The sequence below is a fragment of the Bufo gargarizans genome, chromosome 3 (assembly GCF_014858855.1).
Source record: "Bufo gargarizans isolate SCDJY-AF-19 chromosome 3, ASM1485885v1, whole genome shotgun sequence".
Classification (NCBI taxonomy): domain Eukaryota; kingdom Metazoa; phylum Chordata; class Amphibia; order Anura; family Bufonidae; genus Bufo; species Bufo gargarizans.
In genome coordinates this window covers 453,304,185-453,324,720 of record NC_058082.1, presented here as the reverse complement: position 1 = coordinate 453,324,720, position 20,536 = coordinate 453,304,185, and positions in this window count along the sequence as shown.

Genomic DNA, 20,536 nt, shown 5'->3' with positions numbered 1-20,536 from the left:
AGATAGACTTATCCTTTAATGCTGGCAGAGGAACAAAGTGATCTGAAGGAAAGTAAACAACTAGACAAACATACTAAGGTGACATATCAGTGAACATAAAGCAAAATATCCAGTGGCAGCCACAGACCTCAATAGGACCCTATTGTACATCCCTGCTACTGACAGACCAAAAAGTTTGGTATGCTCGATCACATGACAAATTACAGAGGTGTGTTTTCCTAAAAGCAGTTCTTTTAGGGGAGAATATCCCAGATATACGGTACACTTATTACATCAATGGATCACCTTAAATTCCAAATGAAATATACTATTATCAGGCGGCTCCACGGTAGTTTCAGTGGTTAAGATGCACTGCACTGACTCACCTAGTCAAATAGTAAGAAAATGTAAACAATTTGTGGTAGCAGGCACTCTCTAATCTAGAGTCACGTATTCATTGTTGCATAAAGAACCAGATACAATATGTGTAGATAAAAGGTTAGATGTATTGATGTATCCAAAATATAATGACTGTCATAAAATAATGGTAAATAAATACAGTATCAATATGTAGCCTAAAAGAGATAAAAGAGATAAATCCAGTAACGGTCTTATAATGAGTCCATAATTTATATATGATTCAATCCAAAGTGAGGAGCGTATATAGTTCTGTTTTTTATGGTATTAAATAATACCCTTTAGATGTTTCCGGTTATAAATTGGGGAGAAGAGATGATGTTAATAATTGGGTATAAAGTCTTACTCCATTAAGATAACAATAAAGACCCTCCTATTCAGTTCAATATCAGAGGAAATTAGTGAATAAAAATTACAAGCAAGGGTAGGAATTCTTGGTCCGCTGTACGTACACTTTGGCACATAGTGGCGCTTACCTTCCAATGCTTGTTTTCCCTTACGCGGCTCTTCATACTCAGTCAGCTGTATGTCTTTGCCCGGACGAAACCGCGGTGTCCAACGTGGAGTCTGGTGGCGCGCGCCGCATCTGTTTGAGTATGCAGTTGTTAGCGTTCGTCTCACCACGTATCTCCCCCACGTGACCGGAATGGGGTTGCTCTGGAGAAAGCCAAATCCAATAGTGAGGCAAAGTCTTTGAATATGAAAGATGATGTTTGTACTGGAGTGCTCCTTTTTATTTTAGAATGTACTGTATATGATTCAGAGTAATTCCACCGTGATATCACCATAAATGCTGTCCTTCTCTGCAGTTCATAGTGGTGGGGGATTTTTTTCTGCTGTCATATCACCTCCTGATATATGAGGCCTAAACAATCAGTTCTTTCTGATTTCTTAATGCCTTCATCATTTCAACTGTATGTGTAGGAACGTTCATACATGTTTAACAGTCTCTCTACAGTTTTACTGAATAACTAATTTTAAGCATGAAACATTCTTTTAAACAAGACACCCTATATTTTAAATGAGGTGACAATGTCATGAAGTTCACTGATTCTGTCACTGTCGTTTTAGGAGAAAGAAACAACTTGCATGTCTGCCTGGTAGCTTGCTGGTGTTTGTGACATCTGTCAAATTTTTTCAAATGTCCCATTTTCATGAAACACAATAAAACTGACAAGTAATAAGACCTTGAATAAGACAACAAAGCCGATTCTTAGTTACAAACTAGATATTTCATGTAGTGCACAACACGTATTAAGTGATCCAATTAAATCATCCAGTACTGTTGGTAACATTGTCAAATTCTATGTATACAACTGTATAACAAGCTACTTTATATTACCACTACTTTGTGTCAGACGCAAAAAGAATTACCTTTCCTTTGAAAAAGCCGTATGTGACATCTTTATATTTTATGTGTGTTAAACTGATGTAAAAGAAAGCAACAATCATTCTTAATGTTTATCACTTTATTAATGATGTCATAGTAATTATTATTTCATAGTTATTATTATTAGTGTTGAGCGCAAATATTCAAATAGCGAATTTTAATCTCAAATATCGGCACTTTGAGAATTATGCAAATATTTAGAATATAGTGTTATATATTCGTTTTTAGAATATTCGTCATGTTTCCCATATGAACACATGATTCCTCCCTGCTTCTTGCTTGTGGGCCAATGAGTCATTGGCCCACATGCAACTTAAGCAGGGAGGAATCATGACTTCAGATGGAAAAAATGACAAATATTCTAAAAAACAAATATATAGCACTATATTCTATTAGTTTTTGACCCACGCCTGTATTGAGCATGTGATCATTACCTAGAATATAACAAATATACAAATTTGTTAATATATGACAAATATTCTACAAAATATTCACAAAATATCACAAATTCGAAAATGACATTTACATATGTAGTCAACAATATCCTGACTATCACATTATAGTAATACAACTAATAACCTTTAAGTGCCCATCCTGAAAAAAAAAATGGTGACCTCCATGTGACATCTAAAATTCTTACAGTTTCTTCCTAGAATCAGACTAACAACTACTAGAAACTTTGGATGAATTCTGTAGTCAGCTTCATATGTCAGAATTTGGAATGTGATGCAGCCAATCTCAGTGAAGACAGGCACTATAAATATAAATAACTAGACATTAAAAACAGCTTTTAACAGTGAAAAAAACATCATAAGGAATAATGTATTTTCCAATGTATTGAGCAGCCAATCAACAAGCGTTTAACTTGTGTGCCCTTAGAAGGCATCACAGCCATGCCCACTAATGGCATGGCTGTGATTGGCCAGTGCAGCATGTGACCCAGCCTCTATATAAGCTGGAGTCACGTAGTGCTGCAGGTCACTCATCTGTGCTTAGTGTAGGGAGAGGATGCTGCTGCTGTGAGGGAGAGAATAGGAAATAATTTTTAATCTGAAGTGCTTGTTAACTCAGCGCTCTACAAAGATTTTGTTTTGTGGGTACAGTGCGCAATCTTTTTACCCTGCCCTGATCCCAGTGACAGAGAAAAATTAATTTTATCCATCTTTATGCAAGTTCAGTGCACCAGCAAAGCATATGTGCATTTGTGACATAGTGAAATAGAAGATTAAAATACTGCAAAATCACCCATTTTTGGCATCACCCTCCATCTGGGGTCTATGCAGCATTTGTCAGTGTTAAATTTAAGCTTGAAATACTGCAATAATTTTCTGGGTTTAAAAAAGCACCCATTTTGCCAATACCATCAATCTGGGGCCTATGCAGCATTTGTCAGAGTGAAATTTAAGCTCGAAATACTGCCATAATTTTCTGGGTTTTAAAAAACAACCTTTTTGGGCAAAATAAAACATTTTACAGCCCTTGCTGCAGCTGTCAGTGTGAAATACAAGCGTTAGATACTACTGTCATATTCTGAACAATTGACAGTATAACTACTGAAAAGTAATATCTGGATATATAGGAGGATCAGCACTGATAAAACCCCAATCTATACAAACCGGATTCTAAAAAAGTTGGGACACTAAACAAATTGTGAATAAAAACTGAAAGCAATGATGTGGAGATGGCAAATGCCAATGTTTTTTTTTTTTTTTTGTAATAGAATGTAGATGACAGATCAAACGTTTAATCCGAGTAAATGTATTATTTTAAAGGAAAAATATGTTGATTCAAATTTTCACGGTGTCAACAAATCCCCAAAAAGTTGGGACAAGTAGCAATAAGAGGCTGGAAAAATTAAATTTGAGCATAACGAAGAGCTGGAAGACCAATTAACGCTAATTAGGTCAATTGGAAACATGATTGGGTATAAAAAGAGCTTCTCAGAGTGGCAGTGTCTCTCAGAAGCCAAGATGGGTAGAGGATCACCAATTCCCACAATGTTGCTCAGAAAGATAGTGGAGCAATATCAGAAAGGTGTTACCCAGCGAAAAATTGCAAAGACTTTGCATCTATCATCATCAACTGTGCATAACATCATCCGAAGATTCAGAGAATCTGGAACAATCTCTGTGCGTAAGGGTCAAGGCCGTAAAACCATACTGGATGCTGCGATCTCTGGGCCCCTAAACGACACTGCACCACAAACAGGAATGCTACTGTAAAGGAAATCACAGAATGGGCTCAGGAATACTTCCAGAAACCATTGTCAGTGAACACAATCCACTGTGCAATCCGCCGTTGCCAGCTGAAACTCTACAGTGCAAAGAAGAAGCCATTTCTAAGCAAGATCCACAAGCTCAGGCAAAATGGAAGACTGTTCTGTGGTCAGACGAGTCAAGATTCGAAGTTCTTTTTGGAAATCTGGGAAGCCATGTCATCCGGACCAAAGAGGACAAGGACAACCCAAGTTGTTATCAACGCTCAGTTCAGAAGCCTGCCTCTCTGATGGTATGGGGTTGCATGAGTGCGTGTGGCATGGGCAGCTTGCATGTCTGGAAATGCACCATCAATGCAGAAAAATATATTCAGGTTCTAGAACAACATATGCTCCCATCCAGACGTCATCTCTTTCAGGGAAGACCCTGCATTTTTCAACAAGATAATGCCAGACCACATTCTGCATCAATCACAACATCATGGCTGCGTAGGAGAAGGATCCGGGTACTGAAATGGCCAGTCTGCAGTCCAGATCTTTCATCTATAGAGAACATTTGGCGCATCATAAAGAGGAAGGTGCAACAAAGAAGGCCCAAGACGATTGAACAGTTAGAGGCCTGTATTAGACAAGAATGGGAGAGCATTCCTATTTCTAAACTTGAGAATCTGGTCTCCTCGGTCCCCAGACGTCTGTTGAGTGTTGTAAGAAGAAGGGGAGATGCCACACAGTGGTGAAAATGGCCTTGTCCCAACTTTTTGGGGATTTGTTGACACCATGAAATTCTGATTCAACATATTTTTCCCTTAAAATGGTACATTTTCTCAGTTTAAACTTTTGTTCCGTGATTTATGTTCTATTCTGAATAAAATATTAGAAGTTGGCACCTCCACATCATTGCATTCAGTTTTTATTCACGATTTGTATAGTGTCCCAACTTTTTTGGAATCCGGTTTGTAGATTGCGGTTGTCCATAGGTTGGACTTTGATGATCTGCTGCTATTAATCGCACTGTCGCACTTTGCTAAGTGCATGGACTGCGGCTGTCCATGGGTTGGACTTTGGGAACGATTGCCGCTACATTTTTACTGTTGCACTTTGCTATATTGCGGTTGCCCATTAATTTGGACTTTGATAACTATTGTTGCTATAAATTGCACTATTGGATTTTGTTTTAGTATCTACCGCTGTTACTCAGATAAATGCTTATGCTGCTATATCTATGAATTATTTATATTTATGAATTATTGCTGCCATTTATGTTGTACGAGTTTTTAATACTGCTATCTATATGAATTAATGATATTTTTGGAAGCTCAATTAAATGACATTTAATTAATCTCTATTTTTGACTGCATATTTTGAGTGCCTGGTCTACCTTTTACATATTGATTACTTCTTTGTGACTGGGTGGGTCACCTAGACCAAGAGCACCTGATCCAAATTATTCAGCTGTAGTGATCCACAGATACTTTGCTTGTTACTGTCATATTCTGTTATTAAAAAAACACAAATTTTTGGAAAAATCCAAATTTTATTGGCGTTTGCTGCATCTGTCATTGTTAATTGCAAGCTTGAAATACTGCAATAATTTTCTGGGTTTAAAAAGCACCCATTTTGGCAATACCCTCCATCTGGGGCCTATGCAGCATTTGTCAGTGTGCAATTTAAGTATCACTGAGTAATTATCCTACTTAAAACTTAACTTTTAGTCATTATTAGTTAAAAATAAGTCCCACAAAAATAATGTGTATATTTATGATAACTGCATAGGTCAGATACTATGGACTTAAGTACAATAAGACACAGGGTAAATAGGCGATCTCATATGCTCGGATTTGGACCAGGGGTCCCACTCACGGTTTGATGATTTTTTCTTGTATGGAGATGAACCACAACAAAAGAGACGTAGTAGGAAGGTCCACAGAGATCTTGGTAAAAAGGAGTTGAGATGAAACGATTTTTCTAGTGCAGGGTAGGAGAAGGCCGGGGCTGGGGAGATGAATATCCCTACCAGGCTATTAAGATTCTGCCTAAAAGCGGAGAGGTCTCCCGCCTAAATGCGGGAGAATCACCTCCAGAGGAGGCGACCCCACTTATCGATGGCTGTCCCTGTTGTCCTATCCCTATAAAAGTTGCTCCCAGTGTCTGTACAGCCAAAAAATAAAGCGATTTAGAATTCCCAACGCGTTTCCTCCAATACAAATGTGACCGGATTCATCAGGGGAAAATGGAAGATGTAGATATATATAATACAGATGTGGCACAATCGCCCTCAGCACAATGGCTCTCTACCGATAAATCCAACTGAATAATGCAGTCCAGAGATCTCTCTGCGACTGCGCCTCTATATATATGCTGAAATAAATTGACATAACAAACATTTAATGAATTAAATACCTCATGGTGTGAGTGAAGAACGGCGTGCGTTCCACCATCGGCCGGGCAAACCGGAAGTGCGTCATGTCGCGTGCGCCGACCGCTGCTATTGGCCGGCGGTGGAACGCAGACCGAGGATGAACCGCATGGAAACCGGAAGTATGTAGTATGCACCGGAAATGACGCATGCGGGACACTAAAGCGCATAAAAATATGCGCTCCAGGGTAAATAACTAGCGAATATATGCAGAAGATAAAGAATAACATGTAGAGATGGAGGAGAGACTATTTTATGTATAGAAATATAGTCAATACACATTTTATTATAAAACTATCATGTAGAGCATATATAGAATTAATATTGAAGAGGGTTGGATTAAATAGTGTGGGACACTAAATAGAAACAGGGAAGAACATTGTATTGTCAATACTTTTGACTAATAATAAAGTCCTAGCAACTGATAGAGGTTCCATTGAAATATAGATATTACAAAGTAGACCTATTGCGGTCTGATGCCTTCATTTGTGTGGTCCGAAGAATAATACACAATAGTCTTGATCAATGCAATGAGGTATATCAAGTTATCAAGAAAGATATTTTCTTATATTTAGTGTTAATTAGACCATGACAATGAAAAGATTTTTAGAGATCGTAGTTCTAGAGATAGTAGTGTCCCTTTTGTGCCTTATGTCCCCAAGGTGGTCTCCAATTCTTCTTCTGAATTCACGTTTTGTCTTGCCGACATACTGAAGTTCACATGAACAAATACAAAGATATACTACCCCAGTCGTTTTGCAATTTGCAAAATCCCGGATATTATAGGTTTTGTTGGTGGTGTAACTTGTAAAAATTTTTGTTTGGTATATGTATGGGCAGGCTATACAAGATCCGCATCGGTACGTACCCAGGGGTTTTCTATCTAGCCAAGTGCCTGTTTTTTTAGGCGCTGTGTAATGACTATGAACAAAACGGTCACCTAAGGATCTACCTCTTCTGTATGTTATAGCTGGTTTTGATGGAAGTATATCATGGATATCTGGGTCCAACAGAAGCATATCCCAGTATTTTTGGAAGATATTTCTAACCTCTCTACTGCAGGTGTCATACGTCCCAATGATGCGAAAGATGGAATCCGTATCTGTTTTTTTGGGTTTAGGTGATAAAAGATCCGTTCTGTTTTTACTCAAGGCCGACCTGAAGGCCCTTTGTAAGGGGTAATCAGGGTACCCTCTTTGATTAAACCTGATTTTAAGGTCTTTAGCTTGGCTAAAGAAGTCTCTCTGGGTAGTGCAATTTCTGCGGACTCGCAAATATTGTCCCTTTGGGATACCACATTTGAGGTTTTCAGGGTGATGACTTTCCCACCTAAGCAAGCTATTTGTTGCTGTAGGTTTTCTATGAGTCTTTGTAGTGATAGTACCATTTTTTAAAATGATAAATAAATCCAAAAAGGCCAGACCTTGGTCATACACCTCATATGTGAAGTGCATACCTATGTCGTTCTTATTCAGATCGGCCAAAAAGTCAGAGAATAGTCGTCTGGGGCCGCCCCAGAATATCAGTATATCATCGATATAGCGGCCCCAGAAGACTATTCTCGACGTCCAAGGACATTCATCCGCAAAGACTACAGTATCCTCCCACCAGCCCAGGAACAAGTTAGCATAAGTGGGGGCACAGGCGCTCCCCATTGCCGTGCCCCTGAGCTGGTGGAAGAAACGGGAAACGGGAAAACGGGAAAACCAGCTATAACATACAGAAGAGGTAGATCCTTAGGTGACCGTTTTGTTCATAGTCATTACACAGCGCCTAAAAAAACAGGCACTTGGCTAGATAGAAAACCCCTGGGTACGTACCGATGCGGATCTTGTATAGCCTGCCCATACATATACCAAACAAAAATTTTTACAAGTTACACCACCAACAAAACCTATAATATCCGGGATTTTGCAAATTGCAAAACGACTGGGGTAGTATATCTTTGTATTTGTTCATGTGAACTTCAGTATGTCGGCAAGACAAAACGTGAATTCAGAAGAAGAATTGGAGACCACCTTGGGGACATAAGGCACAAAAGGGACACTACTATCTCTAGAACTACGATCTCTAAAAATCTTTTCATTGTCATGGTCTAATTAACACTAAATATAAGAAAATATCTTTCTTGATAACTTGATATACCTCATTGCATTGATCAAGACTATTGTGTATTATTCTTCGGACCACACAAATGAAGGCATCAGACCGCAATAGGTCTACTTTGTAATATCTATATTTCAATGGAACCTCTATCAGTTGCTAGGACTTTATTATTAGTCAAAAGTATTGACAATACAATGTTCTTCCCTGTTTCCATTTAGTGTCCCACACTATTTAATCCAACCCTCTTCAATATTAATTCTATATATGCTCTACATGATAGTTTTATAATAAAATGTGTATTGACTATATTTCTATACATAAAATAGTCTCTCCTCCATCTCTACATGTTATTCTTTATCTTCTGCATATATTCGCTAGTTATTTACCCTGGAGCGCATATTTTTATGCGCTTCAGTGTCCCGCATGCGCCATTTCCGGTGCATACTACATACTTCCGGTTTCCATGCGGTTCATCCTCGGTCTGCGTTCCACCGCCGGCCAATAGCAGCGGTCGGCGCACGCGACATGACGCACTTCCGGTTTGCCCGGCCGATGGTGGAACGCACGCCGTTCTTCACTCACACCATGAGGTATTTAATTCATTAAATGTTTGTTATGTCAATTTATTTCAGCATATATATAGAGGCGCAGTCGCAGAGAGATCTCTGGACTGCATTATTCAGTTGGATTTATCGGTAGAGAGCCATTGTGCTGAGGGCGATTGTGCCACATCTGTATTATATATATCTACATCTTCCATTTTCCCCTGATGAATCCGGTCACATTTGTATTGGAGGAAACGCGTTGGGAATTCTAAATCGCTTTATTTTTTGGCTGTACAGACACTGGGAGCAACTTTTATAGGGATAGGACAACAGGGACAGCCATCGATAAGTGGGGTCGCCTCCTCTGGAGGTGATTCTCCCGCATTTAGGCGGGAGACCTCTCCGCTTTTAGGCAGAATCTTAATAGCCTGGTAGGGATATTCATCTCCCCAGCCCCGGCCTTCTCCTACCCTGCACTAGAAAAATCGTTTCATCTCAACTCCTTTTTACCAAGATCTCTGTGGACCTTCCTACTACGTCTCTTTTGTTGTGGTTCATCTCCATACAAGAAAAAATCATCAAACCGTGAGTGGGACCCCTGGTCCAAATCCGAGCATATGAGATCGCCTATTTACCCTGTGTCTTATTGTACTTAAGTCCATAGTATCTGACCTATGCAGTTATCATAAATATACACATTATTTTTGTGGGACTTATTTTTAACTAATAATGACTAAAAGTTAAGTTTTAAGTAGGATAATTACTCAGTGATACATAGTTTATATTCCTACATTGTATACATATTTTCTACTGTGAATTTAGTGTGCAATTTAAGCTTGAAATACTGCAATAATTTTCTGGGTTTTAAAGAACAGCCATTTTGGACAACATACTACATTTGCAGCCTTTGCTGCATCTTTTAGTGTGAAATACAAACATTAGATACTACTGCCATATTCTGTTATTTAAAAAAAAACACCCATTTTGGGCAAAATACTAAATTTGCAACCATTGCTGCATCTGTCAGTGTGAAATACATGCGTTAGATATTGCTGTTATATTCTGTTATAAAAACACACCAATTTTGGGCAAGATCTTAAATTTGCAGAGAATGAGTAAAGCTTCGAATAAAGGACGTGGCACCAGTCGTGATGATGATGGCGGAGCTCCTGTTGCAGGGAGAGGACGTGGTTGATCTGTGCCAGCTACGAGCACAAGTGAAACACCTTCCTCAGGTGTGAGTAGGCGACAGAACATTCAGTGTTATTTGGTCGGGCCTAATGCGTCTCTATAAATGGTGAGGCCAGAACAAGTACAGGCAATAGTAGATGGGATTGCTGGCAGTGCCTCCAGTTCCATCACATTGTCTCCCACCCAGTCTCCTGCTGAAAGATCAGAGTTAGCACCTGCAGTCAATGTCCATCAGTCTTTCACCTCACCCCCTTGCAAATCAGCCAAGCAGTCTGAGCAACAAATCATGCAGCAGTCTCTTCTGCTTTTTGATGACTCTGCTAGCAGAGTTTTCCAGGGGCATCCACAAAGTCCTGCCCCAGAAGTGGAAGAGATTGAGTGCACCGATGCCCAACCACTTATGTTTCAAGATGAGTACATGGGAGGACCACCACAGCAAGTCTCGGATGATGACGAAACACAGGGGCCAACTGCTGTGGCTTTCTGCAGTGGGCAGACCAACAAGGAGGGGTGAAGCAGGGGTGAAGACTGGGTGAAAGATGATGTGGAGGACAATGAGGTACTCGACCCCACATGGAATCAAGGTCATGCGAGTGACCTGTGTAGTTCAGAGGAAAAGGCGGTGGTCGCACGGAGTCACCAACACAGCAGAAGGAGAGCAGGGTGCAAAAGCGGAGCAGCTGTCCCCTAGACGGTACACCTGCTACTTCCCAACGAAGCAAGGGACCGAGCACACCAAAGCCAGCTCCAAGGAGTTCCCTGGTGTGGCAGTTCTGCAGACAACACCACCGAAGAATGCAGGGCGCTTCAGTTTGCCTCCTGTTGCTTCCTCCTCCTACTCCCCTTCCTCATCCTCTACCGGCTCCACCACCAACTTCAGCGCAGCCAGGAGTAAACGACAGCAGGTAGTTTTAAAATGTATCTGTTTGGGGGACAAACCCCACACCATGTAGGAGCTGTGGACGGGTATGGAACAACAGACCGATAAGTGGTTTGTGTTAGTGAGCCTCAAGCATGGCCTGGTGGTATGAGATAATGGGCAAAATCTCGTAGAAGCGCTGGGACTAGCCGGTTTGACGCACATCCCTTGCCTGGCACATGTGCTGAATTTAGTGGTGCAGAGGTTACTTAAAAATTACCCCGATATATCAGAGCTGCTACAGAAAGTGCAGACCATCTGTGTGCGCTTTCAGCGTTCTCACCCTGCTGCTGTCAGCGCTGCAGCATAAATTCGGTCTTCCCGCTCACCACCTCATATGCGATGTGCCCACAAGGTGGAACTCCACCTTGCACATGCTGGCCAGACTGTGTGAGCAGCAGCAGGAGATAGATGAGTTTCAGCTGCAGCATGCATGGTTGAGTCGCTCTGCGAAACAGCACCACTTCACCACCAATGACTGGGACTCCATGCAAGACCTGTGTTCCTTGTTGCGCTGTTTCTAGTACTCCACCAACATGGACAGTGCCGATAACGCCGTTCTCAGCGTTACTATCCCACTTCTATGACTCCTTGAAAAAAGGCTTCTGGCGATGATGGAAGAGGATGTGGCACAGGAGGAGGAAGATGGATCTTTTCATAGGGTTTCAGGCCCATCATTCACAAGTGGCTCCGAGGGTGGGTTCCTGCACCCACAAACGCCAGGTAAACAATTTTCCAGCCAGGGCACAGTTCTGGAGGATGATGAGGTGGAGGATGAGGAGGAGTAGATGGAGGAGGAGGAACCGTGTTCACTGCAGGGTGGCATCCAAACCAGCTCATGGCCATTACTGCTGCATGGCTGGGGGGATACAGAGAACACAGATGATACACCTCCCACAGAGGACAGCTTGTCATTGCCTCTGGGCAGTCTGGCACACATGATCGATTACATGCTGCAGTGTCTCCGCAACGACCGCTGAGTTGCCCAAATTCTAACTTGTGCTGATTACAGGGTGGCCACACTCCTGGATCCCTGTTACAAGGACAACATACCATCCTTAATTTTGTCACTGAAGTGTGATCGTAAGATGCGCGAGTACAAGCACACGCTGGTAGACGCGCTGCTGGTGGTATTCCCAACTGACAGCAGGGGCACAGTAGAAGCACAAGGCGAAGGCAGAGGAAGAGGTAGCCAAGGCAGCTTGGGCACCACCAGCATCTCAGAAAGCAGGGTTAGCATGGCCAAAATATGGAAAAGCTTGTCAGCACACCACAACAACCAGCACCACCAGCTGATATGGAACGTCGTAGCAGGAGGCAGTATTTCAGCAACATGGTGGAGCAGTATGTGGGCACACGCCTACACGTACTAAATGACGGGTCTGCCCCCTTCAACTTCTGGGTCTTCAAATTGGGCATATGGCCACCTGAGCTTGCCCTTTGCGCCTAGGAGGTGCTGGCCTGCTCTGCAGCCAGTGTATTATCTGAATGCGTGTTCAGCACAGCAGGGGGCGTTATCACAGACAAGCGCAGCCGCCTGTCCACAGCCAATGTGGAGAAGCTCACATTTATTAAAATGAACCAGGCATTGATCCCACGGGACTTGTCTGTACCTTGTGCAGAATAGACATGTATACCTGCCTTACCCAGCCATTGTTATACTGCAGCGCAATTGCTCATTGTTGTATTTTTGATATTTCCCACTCTTTTGGGGTGTACCCTAATTTAAAATAAATAAAAAACAATGTTGGCTACCTCATCCTCCTCCACCGCCACTTCCACCTACACCACTACGTCCACTGCCTCCTCAACCTCCTACTCCATATGGACCTCCACCTCATACATCAAGATTATTATTTTTTATTTGTACATCGCTAATCGAGTCTCTAAATGGGCAAATTGCAACACTGAGAGGCATTGACAATTTGCAAAAGAGTTTGCTTCTCACCGAGCAAGCACTCTTTGGGGTAGATGAGGGGGAGGGTGACAGAGAGGAGGCTGAGGAAAGTGAGGTAGCTAGCTGGGTAACATTAAGAAAGCGGGGTAGAGGGAAGAGTAATTTTGAAGAAAGGTCTCAGATTCAAGTAGGATCCATATTAAAAACCGCTTCTTTATTAGGACATCATGCAGACATGACAGACTGCCACATAGTACAACAGATTGGCGTTGACGCGTTTCGGGTACTAAGACCCTTAGTCGTAACGTTGTTGCACAGTGAGACACCCCAATATAAAGGAAAAAGATAACCATTCCCCCATACAATCTAGCCCTGATCTGACACACCCCAACAAGTTTGCACGTTTGGCAGATGAGGGGGATGTCAGTCCAGGGATGGCACTGCTGCAGCCAGACACTTCCTTTGCCAGTCAGGGGAATGTCAGCTCCGGTAAGCAGGGGCCCAGGAGAGTAGGGCAGGCCAGACAGGTGCTGGTAGTGGGAGACTCAATTATTAGGGGAACAGATAGGGAAATCTGTCACAAAGACCGTGATCGCCGAACAGTGTGCTGTCTTCCTGGCGCTAGAGTTCGACACATCGCAGATCGGGTTGACAGATTACTGGGAGGGGCTGGAGAAGATCCAGCGGTCATGGTCCATATCGGAACCAATGACAAAGTTAGGGGTAGGTGGAGAGTCCTTAAAAATGATTTCAGGGATTTAGGTCAAAAGCTGAGGGCAAGGACCTCAAAGGTAGTATTTTCCGAAATACTACCTGTACCACGGGCCACACAAGAGAGGCAGCGGGAGATTAGGGAAATTAACAAGTGGCTCAAAAACTGGTGTAGGAAGGAGGGGTTTAGGTTCCTGGAGAACTGAGCCGACTTCTCTATCGGCTACAGGCTCTATCGTAGGGACGGGCTGCACCTCAATGGGGAAGGGGCAGCTGTGTTGGGGAAGAAGATGGCTAGAAGGTTGGAGGAGTGTTTAAACTAGGGACTGGGGGGGAGGGTAATTATGTTATAGAATGGGAAGATAGTGCAGATAGAGACCGGGGGCAAGGTAGTGAGACTGGGGGAGGAATGGAAGGAAGGACTAGAACGGTTCAGAAGGAAAGGTGTAGAGTAAAAAAGATACATAAACCTCTCAAATGTATGTATACTAATGCCAGAAGCCTGACTAATAAAACTAGTGAACTGGAATTAGTGATGTGTGAGGAGGACTATGACATAGTGGGAATAACTGAGACATGGCTGGATGATAGCTATGACTGGGCAGTTAATGTACAGGGTTACAGCCTGTTTAGAAAGGATCGTCAAAACCGGAGAGGGGGAGGGGTCTGCCTTTATGTAAAGTCCTGTCTAAAGCCCACACTCCGTGAAGATATAAGTGAGGGACATGAACATGTGGAGTCACTGTGGGTAGAGATACATGGCGATAAAAACAATAATAAATTACTAATAGGAGTTTACTATAAACCACCTAATATACCAGAGTCCACAGAAAATCTACTACTAAACGAGATAGACGAGGCGGCAAATCATAATGAGGTGCTTATTATGGGGGACTTCAACTACCCAGATATAGACTGGGAAACTGAAACTTGTGTATCTCATAAAGGAAACAGGTTCTTGGCAATAACCAAAGACAATTACCTCTCCCAACTGGTTCAGGACCCGACTAGAGGGATGGCCATACTGGACTTAGTATTAACCAATAGGCCTGACAGAACAACAGACGTGCAGGTCGGGGGACACCTGGGAAATAGTGACCACAAAGTAATAACCTTCCAATTATTATTCAAGAGAGCGTTTGTACAGGGAGGAATAAAAATACCAAACTTCAAAAAAGCTACATTTAGCCAACTAAGAGAGGCCATAGGCCTAACTAACTGGGATAAAGTCCTCACAAATAAAAATACAGCCACAAAATGGGATATCTTTAAAAGCATCCTAAAATCTAATTGTGAGAGGTACATACCATATGGGAATAAAAGGTTAAGGAACAAAAAGAAACCAATGTGGATAAACAGAACTGTAAAGAAAGCAATAAATGACAAAAAGAAAGCATATAAAACACTAAAACAGGAAGGTAGCACGGAAGCATTGAAAAACTATAAGGAAAAAAATAGAACATGTAAAAAACAAATAAAAGCGGCCAAACTAGAGACTGAGAGATTAATTGCCAAAGAGAGTAAAACTAACCCTAAAATGTTCTTCAATTATTTAAATGTTAAAAAGTATAAATCTGAAGGTGTCGGCCCGTTAAAGAGTAATGAGGGGGGAGTCGCAGAGAGCGACGAGGAGAAAGCAAAGCTGTTAAATATTTTTTTCTCCAATGTATTCACTGAGGAAAATAAACTGTCAGATGACATGCCGAATGTTGAAATAAATTCCCCATTAAAAGTGTCCTGTCTGACCCAGGAAGAAGTACATCAGCGACTTAAAAAGATTAAAATAGACAAATCGCCAGGACCGGATGGCGTACACCCTCGTATCCTAAGGGAATTAAGTAATGTCATAGCCAGACCCTTATTCTGATATTTGCAGATTCTATACTGACAGGGAATGTCCCACAGGATTGGCAAATGTGGTGCCAATATTCAAAAAGGGTCCAAAAACAGAGCCTGGAAACTATAGGCCGGTAAGTTTAACATCTGTTGTGGGTAAACTGTTTGAAGGTTTTCTGAGAGATGCTATGTTAGAGCATCTTAACGGAAATAAGCAAATAACGCCATATCAGCATGGCTTCGTGAGGGATCGATCATGTCAAACAAATTTAATCAGTTTCTATGAGGAGGTAAGTTCTAGACTTGACAGCGGCGAATCAATGGATGTCGTGTATCTTGACTTCTCCAAAGCATTTGACACTGTACCACATAAAAGGTTAGTATATAAAATGAGAATGCTCGGACTGGGAGAAAACGTCTGTAAGTGGGTAAGTAACTGGCTCAGTGATAGAAAACAGAGGGTGGTTATTAATGGTAAATACTCAGATTGGGTCACTGTCACTAGTGGAGTACCTCAGGGGTCAGTATTGGGCCCTATTCTCTTCAATATATTTATTAATGATCTTGTAGAAGGCTTGCATAGTAAAATATCAATTTTTGCAGATGACACTAAACTGTGTAAAGTAATTAACACTGAAGAGGACAGTATACTACTACAGAGTGATCTGGATAGATTGGAGGCTTGGGCAGATAAGTGGCAGATGAGGTTTAACACTGACAAATGTAAAGTTATGCACATGGGAAGGAATAATGCAAGTCACCCGTACTTATTAAATGGTAAAACACTCGGTAACACTGACATGGAAAAAGATCTAGGAATTTTAATAAACAGCAAACTAAGCTGCAAAAACCAGTGTCAGGCAGCTGCTGCCAAGGCAAATAAGATAATGGGTTGCATCAAAAGGGGCATAGATGCCCGTGATGAGAACATAGTCCTACCACTTTACAAATCATTAGTCAGACCACACATGGAGTACTGTGTACAGTTCTGGGCTCCAGTGAACAAAGCAGACATAGCAGAGCTGGAGAGGGTCCAGAGGAGGGCAACTAAAGTAATAACTGGAATGGGGCAACTACAGTACCCTGAAAGATTATCAAAATTAGGGTTATTCACTTTAGAAAAAAGACGACTGAGAGGAGATCTAATTAATATGTATAAATATATCAGGGGTCAGTACAGAGATCTATCCCGTCATCTATTTATTCCCAGGACGGTGACTGTGACGAGGGGACATCCTATGCGTCTGGAGGAAAGAAGGTTTGTACACAAACATAGAAGAGGATTCTTTACGGTAAGAGCAGTGAGACTATGGAACTCTCTGCCTAAGGAGGTGGTGATGGTGAGTACAATAAAGGAATTCAAGAGGGGCCTGGATGTATTTCTGGAGCGTAATAATATTACAGGCTATAGCTACTAGAGAGATATCGTTGATCCAGGGATTTATTCTGATTGCCTGATTGGAGTCAGGAAGGAATTTTTATTTCCCTAAAGTGAGGAAAATTGGCTTCTACCTCACAGGGGTTTTTTGCCTTCCTCTGGATCAACTTGCAGGATGACAGGTCGAACTGGATGGACAAATGTCTTTTTTCAGCCTTATGTACTATGTTACTATGTTACATATTTTATTTTATGAAATTTCACTTATTTGTCTGTTACATTTTCAGATGACATTCACCAATTTTTGGCTTTGATATACCTTTGCTTTACCTAGTAGACAGGTAAGCAAATTTCACAAATTTTTTAGTTACATATTTGGGTGACATTCACAAACTTATGTCTATGATATACCCCTGCTTTACCCAGTAGACAGATTAATAAATTTTACTAATTTTTCTGTAACATTGTCGGGTGACATTCACCAATTTTTGGCTGTGATCTACCCCTGCTCTACCTAGTGGACAGGTTAATAAATTTCACTATTTTTTTCTGTTACATAGTTGGGTGATATTCATCAATTTCTGGCTGTGATATTCCCTGGCCCTGCCTAGTTGACAGGTTAATACATTTCACACATTTTTCTGTTACATAGTTGGGTGACATTCACAAATGTTTGTCTGTCATATACCCCTGCTCTACCTAGTTAACAGGTTAATCAATTTCACTAATTTTTCTGTTACATAGTTGGGTGACATTCACCAAGTTTTGGCTGTGATATATCCCTGCTCTACATAGTGTACAGGTTAATACATTTGTCTCACACTGTAAAGATACTGGGTTGTACGTTCACTAAATATTATTTGTATAACACTGCCCGAAGAACATATTTAAAAGAAAATAATAAAGTATTTATTAGTAACTGGTTAAAACGAGAAAAATTCTGTGCATCACTTTCGTATTTCAGGCACCAGACTGGACTTATGTAGTCGAGGATAGATATTGACCCGCTACATCAAAAACAGTCTGGACTAAATCCTAATCCTGCTGGCACATTGGTGCTAATAACCCACAGGAGGAGGAATAAGGACACAGTCCATGTATTGTGAGTAGGCACAGGTGCGCGCAATTGCAGTTCTACCTAACTCTGTGCATCAGAGCAGCTAATAGTAAATTAAAGCTGGAAGCCCTGTTGAGAATATTAGTCTGTATCAACATCAGATCTCATAATATGTTTTAACACCAGGACATCCATGCAGCAGCAGCCATACAATAACGACTGTATGTACAAATGCACATTAAGCTGCCTCAGTCTGCCTAACCACTCATGCGTGACCGCACTTGGACTAGGTATCGTACCGCATTCACACTTGTATCAAAGCTAGCTATTGAGCTGCCTTACAACTTGTATGCACCCTGCCTATAGAACCGTGTCCTTGATAGAGATCAACGGCTCAACGTGTTTCTACGTGACATATTCTGCCCCGTGTCATCAGGAGCAAACGTCTCTCAATAAGGTGAACCTGTAAAGGAAACGTGCCGCCCATTGACCCGCCGAGCACCCAAGTAAGCTAATACACTTCCTTACGATTGCGCAATACGCGCTGCTGTATTGGGGAAATCGAAGTCTGCGGCAATATGTCTTTTGCTCGCCTAGTGCCGATTTTAGCCACATTTGATAAAGCTCACCGACAGGTCCAAGAGATTTTTTACAACAAAATTGGCCACAGCACTCTGTTCATAGAATGGCAGGGGTGGGTGCACGTCCGGGTAGCGTTCTAAGGCTCCACCTCCAGAACTTGTAAGTGTCACAAATTTTTAGACAGCACTCCTTTTTTTTAGTGATAATTAAATGATTTTATTTCATGTTATTTCAGCCGGAATAGGTGGGTTTTTTTGTCAGTTGCAACGTTTCAGGCGTAATAATCGCCCTTCATCAGGCTGACAAGACATAATGTACAGAAAGAGAAGTTCATACAGTGATCAAAAAAAGGGTTCATACAGTGATCAAAAAAATACATAATAGTGTACATAGATGTACCAAAAAATTCATATGATAATCATATAAATCAAAAATACATGATAGCATAAATACATGATTGTACTGCTAAGAATCACATGCGAAGGAGGCGGGCCCAATGGGCATAGTTAACATCACATATGCAATACATATTCCTGGGCGTTCCATTTAACAAAATAGCACTGGGTGTTAAAAACAAGATTCCTGGTTATGTACGTGGTGTGCACCGTGGCCAATCGGAAAAAGACGATTGCCCCAGAGCACAACAGCACATACATGGAGACATCTATAATTGCATAGAAAAATTCATACTTCCTGTTTATGGCAGCGAGCCATATAGCTACATATAAATGGTTAAATTTGCATGGTGGGGCAGTCGGGGCGCACCTGCGGCAGAGGGGCTGTCACCGGTTAGTCCCAAGTGTCACACCACTCAAATAGGGCTGAGGCAACATGAAACAGTGCATAGTAGAGATATAAGGGGAATAAACTCCTAGGAGTGCATAATAAACCTTTGTACAATGGAATGTCCAGAGGTAAAGCAGGCTTATAGGATACAAGGCTATTCTAGAATACAAGAACCAGTACATAATATCAAGGTATACAGGTATCGGTAGAAGGACTCACCACTCTGAGGACCACACTAAGTATACAGCCGGCGCTTGTTTGCACATGGGGGGCGCCATCTTTAAAAGTACCCTGGTGTGTTGTGGTAGGTGGGTGGGAGTCATGTGATGCCAGGGATGGGCGGGCCTAGTTGTTGAAGCAGGGCCTGGAGTGCAAATTGCATACCAAAGTGTGAGTATGTCGATGCGTCACTTCCGGTATGTCACTTCCGGTATGTCACGTCCGGTATGTCACTTCCGGTAGTCCCGTGCGTGTCACCGTGGATGTGTAGTCATGTGACCTGGTCACATGACTGCACTGTCCCTGTCGAAACTACAGGGAATCGGAGTGGTGAAATAGCCTTGCGCAAATAGGGGGGCGATATTTAGGACAACTAGAATAAGTAATGTCCCTACCCCTTGGCCTGCATGGGTGTTGGGATGGGGGAATATCCACTAGGAAGTGCCTGCATGCGTCGGAGGGTGATGCTGGGGCGCAGGCACAGTGTCCCTGTAGATAGCATCAGGTCAAGAGGCATCAAGTACATATCTATATATATGTATATATATCCCTGCTCAGATATGTGAAATGAGATCATACGCGGCCAGTTATGGGGTGGCGGCCCAGAGGGGTGCCTGTGTGGATGATCGGTAATCGTCTGAATCAGAGGTATATGTACATATCCATAGGACATCCAAGTCATGAGCCCATATGTGACCATATAATATTAGGATACAAAACATCAGACTGTCTGCATAGAAGATACATTTAAATCCAATAGGTACAATTCATGACATACTGGGTGACAGAGAACTGTCACAGGTATACCCACTTAATTGTTTTGCCCGGTTGTTTAGCTCCAAGCTACATCGGTGAGGGAAGAGCGTGGAACCAAGCAGATCGGGCCGGGTTG